This window comes from Manis javanica, chromosome 16, assembly GCF_040802235.1.
Source record: "Manis javanica isolate MJ-LG chromosome 16, MJ_LKY, whole genome shotgun sequence".
NCBI classification, from domain to species: Eukaryota; Metazoa; Chordata; class Mammalia; order Pholidota; family Manidae; genus Manis; species Manis javanica.
In genome coordinates, this window is record NC_133171.1 from 51,823,327 (window position 1) to 51,835,878 (window position 12,552).

Below are 12,552 nucleotides of genomic sequence, written 5' to 3' on the forward strand. Positions count from 1 at the left end.
CTTAGATTTTAAGACCTAGAAGAGTCATCTAGTCCAGTGGTTTTCAAGTTGTGCTCCATGGAAGCCAGTGATATATCAGGGCCAGATGGATGGGCTCTTCTTGTATTTAGGAACATGTACCTTAAAGAATACTTTAAAGATCAAATGATGTCATATCACTCATGTGGAATGAAGTCCATGACCCTTAGCTTAAAATACAAAGCCCTTTCTGATCTACCCACACTCTGCCCATGTGGTTTCTCCTGTTCCACTCCTCACTCGTTATATCACAATAGTACCAGACTTCTGCTGTTTCCTGAACTTGCCATACTGTTTCACAACTCTGCCTTTGGCCGGGTGTTTCTTCTGCATGGAATGCTCTTGCTGTCTTTGTCCAGCAGTCCTCCTTGCTCCCATCTCGGTTATCCCCAGGCTTAAACAGCTGCCCAAATCTGCCCCATCACTCACTGCCCTTGAGTGTTCCATTTCTGGTGTAACACCCATCACAGTCCAGAGCAATATCCCTACTGTATGGCTTCATTCATGTTCTCTGCATTTCCCATTCTGCATACTCTTCCCAGCTGATCTCACGGGTCTACGTGGCATCAGTCAGTGAAAGAGCTTCGTCTCCTGCCGAGATCTCCTGCGCTTTCAGTCAGCACACTGAAATGGCCACTGCACAGTTTCCTTAGAGTGATGCACAGCACCTCAACGCCAGAACAGAGTGCCCCAAGCTAACCTCTGAACACCATGGGTTTGAACCATGTGGGTCCATTTACATGCAAATGTTTTTTAATAAGTATATCGGAGGGAGCCCGGCGGCAGGATGGCGCCGTCCACGTTGCTACGCCCTGTCGCCAGGCTGCTGGTCCCGCCGGGTTCCCGCACGGCTCTTCCGCGCGCTTAAAGTTGTACGTTCGGGAGCCGCGACATGACACCTGACTGGCTGGAAGTTGGACTGACTTTGGGCACCTCCGTCTTCCTGTGGACCTATCTCATCAAACAACACAATGAAGATGTGTTAGAGTATAAAAGAAGAAATGGATTGCAGTAAACTTTTCAAACTAATAGAGCATGTTCTTTGTAGTAATTGTAGCAGTTCCTTTGGATTCACCAATCTATTGAGTTGTGAACGTGAGACAAAAAGTTATAACTGAATATATGTCAAGTCAGCATTTCTGTTTTGCATCATTAAATGAAAAAAATACGTATTCTTCAAAAACATAAAAATAAAATATATTGGAAAATTTTTGGAGATTTGGAACAATTTGAAAGACATTTTCTTTTCTCTAGCTTATTTTATTTCAAGAATTCAGTACATAATACATATAACATACAAGATATGTGTTAATCAACTATTTATGTTATGGGTAAGGCTTCCAGTCAGGGCTATTAGTAGTAAAGTTTTTTGGGAGTCAAAAACTGTATGTGGATTTTTGACTTCACAGGGGTTGGTGCCACTAATGCCCAAGAGTCAGCTGTAATCCTCATTGTTCCTTTTTCTGTGTTCTTATCTCAGTGAAAGACACCCAGTTGCCCCATCCAGAAAGCACGCTGGGAATCATCTTCCATTCTTCCTTCCTCCCCATCAATCATTTTAGTTTTAGCAATTCTTCCTCCTGAAATTTCTTCCAGTGCATCCTATTTTCTACATCTCCATTGCAACAACTAGCTGACCTTTTCTTGCCTAAGTTTCTTAGTGTATTTTTCCAAGTTCTCTAGAACATTGCAGTCTGATAGAAATGTTACTTAAAATTTTCACATTAAAAGGCAAAAAAGAAACAAGTGAAATTAATTTTAATAACACATTTTTATTTAAACTAATATATCCAAAATATAATCAATTCACCATGTAATCAGTATTTAAAATTATTTATTATATATTTTAAACCATTTTATTTAGGTATGATTGATATCCACATTTAATGTACACAACTTGCTAAGTTTGGAGATAAGTATATGCCTGTGAAATTGCAGTCTATGCCATAAACATATCATAACCTCTAAAAGTTTCCTACTGCCCTCTTTATTGATGATGATGGTGATGATAAGAACACTTAACATAAGATTTACCCCCTTAGTTAGTATTTAAATATAACAATACAGTATTGTTAACTAAGGGCACTATGCTGTACAGCAGATCTCTAGGTCTTGCTCATCTTGTATAACTGCAACTTTATACCCCTTGACTAATACCTCCCTGTTAACCCCTCCACCCCTGACAACTACCATTCTCTCTACTTCTGTGAATTTGACTATTTTAGATTCCTCATATAAGTGATATCATGGAGTATTTGTCCTCTGACTTATTTTTACTTAGCATAATGTCTTCTAGGATCAGCCTTGTTCTCACAAATGGTAGGATTTTCCTCTTTTTTAAGGTAGAAGAATATTCCATTGTTTCTATATAACACTTTTCAAACATAAAAAAATTATTAATGAGGTATTTTAAACTCAAAAAGTCACTGTGTAATTTATACTTACAGCACATCTCAATTTGGATTAGCCATACTGCTACCTATAAATAGGCAACTATAGTTAGTAGCTACTCTATGCAATATCACAGCTGTAAAATACAGAGCCTAAAGCAAATATTAGAGTGCTGACATTTTCTTTAGTAGGTTCCAGCCCAGAGTGGTGAGGGTAAAGGTAAAGTAAGAAAAAATGGAAAAATGTGATGGAGTGCCACATGCAACCACTGCAAAGAGACATGGCAAGTTCAGCAGACACAGTTCCATCCTGTCTTCTGTTTCACATGGATCAAGTTTCACCCATAAGAAGCTAACCTCTCTGTACTTCCTCCAACCCCTTGACAATTGTTTAGAAAGCAAACATTTTATCCAAGTCCAAAAGTGGACGGGCAACTTAGAGTGAGTTAAAGGGAAAGTTGGAGGCTGTTGAAAGAATTTTAGAGTCATCACTAGTGTGCATCCAGCAGAGTGAATGAGCTTTGCAACTCTAACTTTGTTTCTGTCTGGCACATTTTCCATACTATAGTCAGGTGCTCTTGCTAAATGTAAACCTGCCTCTATCATTTCTCTATTTCAAAACCTCCAATGACTCCCCATTGTTTTCAGGATAAAGTCCAACATCCGTTTTGTTTAGTTTTACTTGATCTGAGCCTGCATACCTTTGGAGCATCTGGTTTCAACCACCTTTCATCCTGAATGCTGTGTGTATTACTTACCTATTTCTGGGTAACAAATTACTCCAAATATAATTAGTTAAAGCAACAATAAGCATTTATTATCTTACAGTTTCTATGTGTTAGGAATTTGAGACTAACTTAGCTGGGTGCTTCTAGCTTGAGGTCTCTTTCAGGACTTCAGCCAAGATGTTAGCTAGGGCTGTAGTCATCTGAAGCTTTGACTACGCAGGAGGGATTCACTTTTAAGGGTAGCCACTTACATGGCTGCAAGTTGGTACTGGCTATTGGCAGAGGCCAGAGTCCTCTCCATATGGTGTCTCTGGAGGGCTGTTGGAGTGTCCTCACAGCATGAGGCTGTCTTCCCCAGAGAAAGTAATCCAAGAGAGTACAAAGTAGAAGCAACAATGTTTTGTTTTGTTTTGTTTATCTAGACTCAGAAGTTACACATAATCATTTCTGTAATATCCTGTTGGTTACAAAGGTCAGCCCTTTGTAATAAATAGGATGTTGGTATGGGAGGGAAAAATACAAGGGCATGAATCACAGAAGACACAACCATTGGGAGCCATATTGGAGGCTGGCTACCACTGAGTGATGCATCTATAGAATTTCTCTAAGTCTTTCTAACATGCCCTGATTTGTCTCTGAGCATTCCCACATATTGTGCTTGGCACCATAAAAGAATTCTCTCTTGTTTCTTTTCTCCTTGTTTGCCTTTCTAACTCCTGCTTATCTTTCACTAGTGGCATCCTTATTCCATGCTATCATAGTACCCTGTCTTTTTTCTATCATAGCATTTTTCACATTTTATTATAGTTACTTGTTTCCTGGCCTGTTTCCCCTATTAGACTTTGAAGACAGAGACCATATTTTTCTAGTTCATTATATCCCCAGTGCCCAGCACAGTGCCTGACAACATACTGAGTTGGAAAGATGAAGGAAAGGGTGGGCGAATGAATGAATGGATGATTTACCAGTTATCTTGTCTTTTTTAGTAGACTCTGAACAACTAGAGAACAGTGCCCTGGTCTTTTCATTTCTGTATCCCAGTGTATGACATAGGGGCCAGCAGATAATAGGCCCCTAATAAATCTCTCTCTCTTTCCTTCCCTTTCCCCCTATCCTTCTTAATGGAATAAAGATTTCAAGAGGCTCAGCATTCTATGTGTCTGTCATTAGTGGTAAATCTGATTATTTATAAAAATTCACCTCTTGATTATTTCTTATTTCAGTTATTGCTGATACTCTCCTCTAAGTCAATATTATAATAAAACTTCAAATAATTTATATTTGTGTTTAATAAACATAGCTGTGTTCATTCAGGTTTGAGTGGGCACCTTGAACGTGAAAGGTGTTTTGTGATTGGTGAATAAATTCAACACACTGATAAGTGCTTTTTACTGAGTAAGTGTGGGGTGAAGCTTCAGATTATATGAGAAGTGAATAGTTTTTTTTAGATCTTGATTCTGTTAACACAAGAATTAGTTACTGACATGTAAGATGAAATAAATTGTTTCTGTTTCTGGATTTGAAATTTAGGAGAAAATTGACCTACTACTGTGGCATTTGATTACTTTAAGGCCAGCTCTCTTCGGCTACCCTGCTAGCCGGGTAGAATGGCAGCGAGTGAAAGAAAGCAGGCTTGTCAGCAATGCTGGCCCCACCCCCTTGCCTCGGAATATGCAGACTCAGGGCCAGTTACCAAGAGGTCAGAGGGATGGAAGCAGTAACCTGGTAAAGAACATGTGGCAACGTGTTCCTTCCACTCTTGTCATTTCCTTTAAAGACTATCTTAGTTTATATTTTTCCTTATTTTTATATTTTAGAAGTTATTCTGTTTTTGTTTTTTGCTTTTTCATTTTCAAGTTCCCTGCTACAGGTTTTTAAAAGGTCATGGGGCTGTGGAAAACTGAATGGAGCTACATTCAAATTCTGACTGCCATTTCTTACTTGCTTTGTGTTGTTGGAGAGGTTACTTTATATGTCTGAATGTTATTTTTTTTAGTGTGTAAAATGAGGATAGAAATGACCCCTCCATAAGATTGTTATCAGGCTCAATAAGATATCTTATGTAAAGTGCTTAGTGTGGTCTTTGACATATAGTACACTAGGTGCTCAGTCCAGACTGGGTAAAACTCCCTTCCATCCCAAACTGGCCTGCTGTGAAGAGTGCTTCGTAGTGTGTCATGGTGCTGAGTCTCAGGGCTCCAGGAATGAGTCATCAGTACTGGCAGGGAGGTCGTTCCTTAGACCGTCTGACAAAACTCTAGTCTGCTCTCTTCCATAGTTTATTTCCGGTCAACCAAAGTAGTGCATTCTGAACATGTTGTGCTTTTCCTGTGTTTTCCTTTCTCTCCTTTGGTGCATTACCTTTGCCTCTTTGTCCTTGTTTCCTTCTCCTTCCCTTTGGTGATGATTGGTATTTTTAGATCCCTGCTTACTTTCATTTTCTAGTATCACCAAGACTAGTCCCTCACCCCACCTGCCTTTAGTGTGCCACAGAATCTGGACTCAGGGAGAAGGGTCCTTCTGCAGGGCAGCCCTTGTCCCTAAGACTTAGAGCGGGGTGGTATTGGACACCCTGCCCAGAGGTGGTTCTTTGGTTGATGAGCCCTCCTTTTTCTCCATATGCTCTTCAGAGAGATCTGTCTGGAAAGAGTGTGATGCACCCACAAATAAACTGTCTGGGGTATTCAAATCTTGGGTTGCGTGGACTGTTAAAAAACAGGCCCATGTCAAAAGTGATGAATAGTTTTTGTGGATTTTGAGCAAGTTGCCAATCGATCAGCTACTGTTTAATGAGAGAGAGGCACTGTAAGAGGAGCAAAAGCCCAGCTGCCTGTCCAGGAGCCACCTGCCTTTTCTCTTTACTTCATTTTCTTGCTAATGAAGGAACCAATTGGTTTAGAGCGATCAATGCTGACCTATTAGGATCAGACATTGTTTTGGCATTGCCAAGGCAATTAAATTCAGCAGGGTGAGGATTATAGAGAGAAAGGCTGTGGAAAAAAGAGAAGCAAGACACTTTTTATTCAGAAACAACCACTCTGGTGTTAGTGTTCTAAAAAGGATTAGTTAAAAACGAATTAATCATTAGAGCATTTTCTTTCTTGGTAAAATAATCAGAAGATTTGTTAACATTAGTTCTTTGTTTTAGAGAGAGAGGAAGCTCTGCTTTGTGGATCTGACTTAAGGTACAAACCTTTGTTATTGCCCTCTTTCCTGTTTAAAGCTGTGACTCATCCAAAAAGCCTACTCTAAGAGACTGTATCATGCAATAAGTACTGTGATGTATATGTGATAGATTTTCCAAGGCAGCTCTGGTTTTAGATAGTCTGGCCCCTCATCAGTCCATTAACAGAGGATAGGATTCAGAAATTGTTAGTCTGTCACTGAAGACTTGATGGAGAGCGTAGTATATAAACCCTTGAGAGTAGCGTTTATGAGCTAATTGTCTTGACACATGCACTTCTAATTCTTTCAGCCACGAGTGGTACCTTCTACTTAGATGCCCATAAATATTTGAGTGAACTGACAAACTGGCTGACTACTAAGAGGTTAGGGGTTGAAAAATTTGTTAGAATTGAAAACTTGGTGTTTCCAGGGTTAAGGAAACAGCAGGGACAGGCATATAAAAGCAGGAGTGAGTAGAGTACGTTAGGGAGACCATAGCTCCTTTCTAGAGTAGAAGGCACCTTAGTTCCTAGACTGGGATTTTATCAACCTTGTAATTTCCAAAAGTAATTTTGCTAAGTAAAAATGTTGACTGTCACTGTTGCCCCATAATACCAAAATATAGAGTGGATGTAATTTTGGCAAAAAAAAATGGGGGACAGTTCTTTAAGTTGCTTGTATTTTGTTGTAGTTTTAAAATTCTGTGTACTTCTTGTTTTTTATACTAAAGAGAGTTGTTCACACAGGCAGAGGCCTCTAATGTGGTCCTCATACGTGCCTCCCTCAGAGTTGTCACTAACGTTGCTTTTCATCGATGCTGGTGGTGTGCCCAGGCTGCAACCCAACTTTGGAATGAGAGTGGAGCCCAGCATCAGCTTAAACCATGGTCACAGTGAAGGTGACTCTGTACATACTCCTTAGAGTTATGTAATATCCTTGATTTGGAGGTGGTGCTAGATGTCTCCATCTGATTAATCTTTGATTCCCTGCCACTGGTTTCCCATGCTTTTTGGCTTTATTTATATGTTATCTATGAATGTACCTTTTTTTCTTGTCCATGAAGAACTAAATGTCCTCATTCAAGCTACTATTTTTACTTCAAGATGCTCTGTAGGGTTTTCATTGGATAACTGCCCTGAAATTGCCAGAGAACTTTATACCAGAGGTCTCACAACTTTTTTGATCATGCACACCAATCATAAAAAAAAAATTCATATGAAAAGATGATCAGCATCATGTCTCACTGAGGAGACACAAATCAAACCAATGAGACATCACTTCATGCCCAGTAGGATAGCTAGAATAAAAAATCTGATAATACCTAGTGTTGGCAAGGATGTAGAAAAATTGAAACCCATATAAATTGCTGATGGCAATGAAAAAATGGTATAGCTACTTTGGGAAACAGTCTGACAGTTTCCCAAAATTTAAATATAGAGTTACCATTTGACCCAGCAATTCCACATTTAGGTGAAGAATACCCAAGAAAAAATGAAAATATTTGGCCACATGAAAAGTTGAACGTGAATGTCCGTAGCTGCATTATTCACAATAACCAAAAGGAGGAAAACACCCTGTCCATCAACTGATGAATGGGTAAACAAAATGTGGTATAGCTACGCAATGGATTATTATTGACTCATTTAAAGGAATAAGATAACTGATACATGCTACATGAATGAGCCTTGAAAATATTATGCTAAGTGAAAAACCAAGTCACAAAAGGTCACATATCTTATGATTCCATTTATATGAAGTGTCCAGAATAGGCAAATCTATTAGAGACAGAAAGTAGATTAGTGGTTGCTTAGGACTGGGGGGAATGGAGGGTAAGGAGGTTTGTAGCTAAAAGATACAGTTATTTTCTCAGGTGGTAAACATGTTCTAAAATTGTGGTGATGATTGTACACCTCTGTGAATATACTATAAACCACTGAATACTTAAAATTGGTGAATTGTATGGTATATGAATTATATCTTACTAAATCTTTTACAAAAAAGATTTTCAAGTGGGAACCCCTGATAAGCATATTTTTTCATTTATAAGTTATATACATGTACTCCTGCACTATTATGTATTTTAGAAAACATACAAAAACATAGATATTTTTAAAGTATACAATACAAGTAATGGTAATATAAACTCTGGTATTTTCTTTTCATAACCAATGAATCAAAATTTTATAGTCTTCTGGAGTGCATGCACCCCACTTGGGAAACCACTCCTTTTGACCATATGATAGAGATTAACGTGTATGAGAAAAGCCTGTAGAGGAAAGCCAGGTTTCCCAAACCCAAAGAGCCTGATAGAATTGTACTGTGAAAATCTCTGGAAGTATCTCTACCTCTGAGGGAGAATGAAAGCCTTCTGTGTTCTTACAGCCTAACACACTCAGATATGTGATGGAACCAACAGACAGATATTTCCAACCACATCATTGTACTATCAGAAAGAAGTTTGAGTGGCATATGATGACAATCAATAGCTCTGTAACCTCATATTTCATAATTACTGCTAGAATATATTCAGTATGTATGTGGGACTCTATAGAGAGAGAAAGGAAGAAATCCTATTCTCAACTGAATGACATAAAGCTATATTTTTATTAAGCGTTTTAACTGACAATATAAATCATAAATCACCAACACAAAGCTCAAGGCCCCAGAAGCCAGAGAGAAAATATAACTTGTAATATATACCATTCTGGTATAGTTTAATATTCATAGAGTCTGGGCTTTTAAAGCCATCATATACTAAATAAGGCATCCAATTTTTTTATTCAATATTTTCTTTTTTCAAGTGAGTTGTCTTAATCCCTTGATTTCTTTATCAAAGCAGCTGATAATAATCAATTTGGGTATTTCTGTTTTTGAATGATTTGTTCTTGAAAAAGATGGTAAATAATTGCATATTTTTCATTAAATCTTTGTATACTGTAAATTCACTCTACAGCACTGTCAGTTAATGAATGTGAATACCCAACGACATCTAGTACTGGTCTATCAGTGTAGTGCAGGTGTTTAATACATGTTCATTGTGGTGATACTAATGTTAAAGGTTAAAGGGAGAGTATTTTGAAATTTCCTGGTCTGTTTGAAATGTACAAAGAACAGGGTATTGCATTTGCTTGTTTTTTGGTGCAGTAATGTATCATTAACAATTTATTATGGTGTATCAAGCCATGAAACAGATCACGCTTGAGCATATTTCTCTAGCAGACTAAGGTGCAGATTTTATGTATTGAGTTAAAGGAAATGAAAATGTCCCAGCAAGGATAAGCAGAAAGATATTTGGCTCTAGATATATGCCTTTAAAATGTGGTAAAAATAAGTTAAAAAGATTCTTTATTAAATCCCCAGCTCTATTAATTAATTTCTATGCTATAAATTATCACAGATTTCCTGCCTGTTGAAGACAATTAAAAGATCAAGTAGAGAGTTTGGTATATTATATAGTGCTAAAAAGAAGTTATTATTGTACTATTGTTATTTTTCCCCTTTGTTTAAAAATCTCTTTTGCTAGAATAGAACCTGTGGTCTAACACAATTCAGATTTCATTCCTTAGTAAGGATAAGACAATGCATCATAAAACACAATTTATGTAACCCCTTTAAAAATGTAGCTTTTATGATGACATTTTAATATTTGAGAAGTCATGAAGGTGTAACTTCAAGTCCCAGTTTAAATGATTCTCGGGATTTTGGTATTAGTATTTATTAGAGACAGAGACATTTCAAGGTTAAAACTTAGAAATGGAATAGGTGTTTTTATGCAGATACGAAAAATCTACTGGCCAAAGGATTGATGGGGACTGCTGTTTTCAACACACTTCATTTGAAAAGGTCCACATCAAACCTCTAAATGCACTAAATTCACTTGGTGTATTCACTCTCAGGCAATATGAACTCTAGTAATGAAGTGAAAAGATAGGAAAAAGCTAATACACCATGTGCAGAAAACACAGCTTACTGTTCAAAAGCATCTTTGTTTCTTTTTCCTCAGTGAAAAACATAAAGCTGTAAAGCAAATCATTATAAAAGGCTTAAGTACACTATAATCCTAACAGCTAATATAGGTACTAAGTTATACCACCTTCCTTTTTTCTTTTCTTAAAAAGTAAAACAAAACAGCCCTAATGTTGGAAAGCTGATGCTGCTGTCACTGTACACGTCAAATAAGAGGGGGGGCCTAGTTACCAACAGCATGGTCTGGCCCCAGACAATTAAATGGTGAACCACAAAGCTGTGTTATAAAAGTAGATTTTTTTTGTCAGGGCATTTATACTGGAAGCATTTTCTTGGCACAAAGTGCACATCTGAACATTTAAATCCAAATATGCTAACAGATGTCTCTTGAGCAAGAGCATCATAAAACCAGATTTCACTTGAATGAGGAAAAGACTTTTTCCATCACTTTATATTTTCACTTGGAGATTACATTTCACTTTAGGCGATAGCCTTATGGACTGTGATTAGAAAGGGTATCTGAGAAGGTAGAATTGGTACATCCTATTAGTATGAGGTGAGCAGACGCATTTCAAATCAAAGTGATGCTCCCTAGTTCTGAGCACATGGAATGCTAATGAAACGGACCATTGTTTTTCTGTCTTGGTTTCCAGGCCTCTTTGCTACCAATGTCTGACACACTGTGAATTCATTCTTGTCCTTTATAATTCTGCACAAATTTATTTGACATCTGGGCAAGTCCTTTTCCCAAGAATTTAGTCGAACAGCTTATCTATCTGGCTGATTTCTCCTCTGGGCACAGGTGGAACAAAGCAGAAGACATACTGCTAGAAGGTTTCTTCTAAATCCTTATGTTGAATCTTGTGGATATTACTCATTATCTCTGCCACACTGACCAGACACTGGCTGCTGAATAATGCATATTAGATATATGATCCCATCATATGGCTTTTGTCTTACAATTATAGATTTAATATAATCTCTCCCTACATCAAATACATGAAAATTTTTATTCCAAAACATAGTAGTATTTGAAAAAGAAATGTAATTTGATTTAATTTGAAGGTTCTAGTAAGGTGAATGTCCAAGAATAAATTCTTAAATGCTACATTGTTCATTCTGTCTTCAAGGTTCCTTTCTTACTACACAATTGTAGAATGTCACTTGAGTGGTACACTGGATACATAGTTTGGCCAAATGGAAAATTGAGACCAAAAATACCAACAACATAGAGTTGACTTTTGGCACACAAGTATACATCTGAAAATGTATCCCAAATTCAAATATCATTGTAATTTTATTAAATTTTTTAGTAGTCAGAATTTTAAAATTTGACCTAGTAATGTAGGAACCAGAATTTTTATCACTATCACTTGTTAAACAGATCCTTTGTACACTATACATACTACATGATAATAGACACTTTCATCTGAATTCTGAGAAAGAGTAAGATATTTTCATGCAACTGATTTTTCTCTAATTCTAAATGTTTTCTTCCTTCTTTTTATTATTTATTCTACTTAAATTGAAGATGAAGATAATTTATCATGGATATTATTACATGTTATTTTAGAGTCTTTCCTCTTATGAAATTTTGAGGTAGCAAAGCTGACTTCTATCTGAAATTTATACTTATATGACATAAAGATTTTTTAAAATAGAATTGTTTCTTGAAACTCATGTCCTATCTGGAATAAAATAACTATGATTAAATATTTGGAGGTTTTTTGCTTCGATTTATAAATAATGGTTTACCAAATAGTATTACAAAGATTAGAATTATGATATTTAATCTCTAATAGTTGGCCAGATTTTGTTTTATTCTATAGGGATATTTTGATTTAAATAGTGTATAGTGTTCTTCCTAAAGATACCTAGCAAATCTATACTCTTCATATTTACAATATTAATCTCCCTCTTTATTTTTATTTTGGTATTATTAATATACAATCACACAAGCCACATTGTGGTTACTAGACTCCCCCCATATCAAGTCTTCACCACATACCCCATTACAATCACTGTCCACCGGTGTAGTAAGATACTAAAGACTCACTACTTGTCTTCTCTCTGCTATACTGCCTTCACCATGCCCACCCCCTGCGTTATGTGTGCTAATTGTAAGGCCTCTTACTCCCCTTCTCCCTCACTTCCCACCCTCCCTCTCTAGTCCTTTTCCCTTTGGCAACTGTTAGTCGATTGTTGGGTACTGTGAGTCTGCTGCTGTTTTGTTCCTTCAGTTTTTGCTTTGTTCTTATGCTCCACAGATGAGTGAAATCATTTGG

General features: G+C 37.1%; 1 protein-coding gene and 1 pseudogene across 6 annotated transcripts in view; both read left to right on the top strand.

Annotated features, from left to right (window-relative positions):
• BTBD9 (BTB domain containing 9) overlaps window positions 1-12,552 on the top strand; it is a 504,665-nt gene that overhangs the window by 283,523 nt on the left and 208,590 nt on the right. The window lies entirely within an intron of this gene.
• Window positions 564-11,709, top strand: LOC140846783 (NADH dehydrogenase [ubiquinone] 1 subunit C1, mitochondrial-like; annotated as a pseudogene).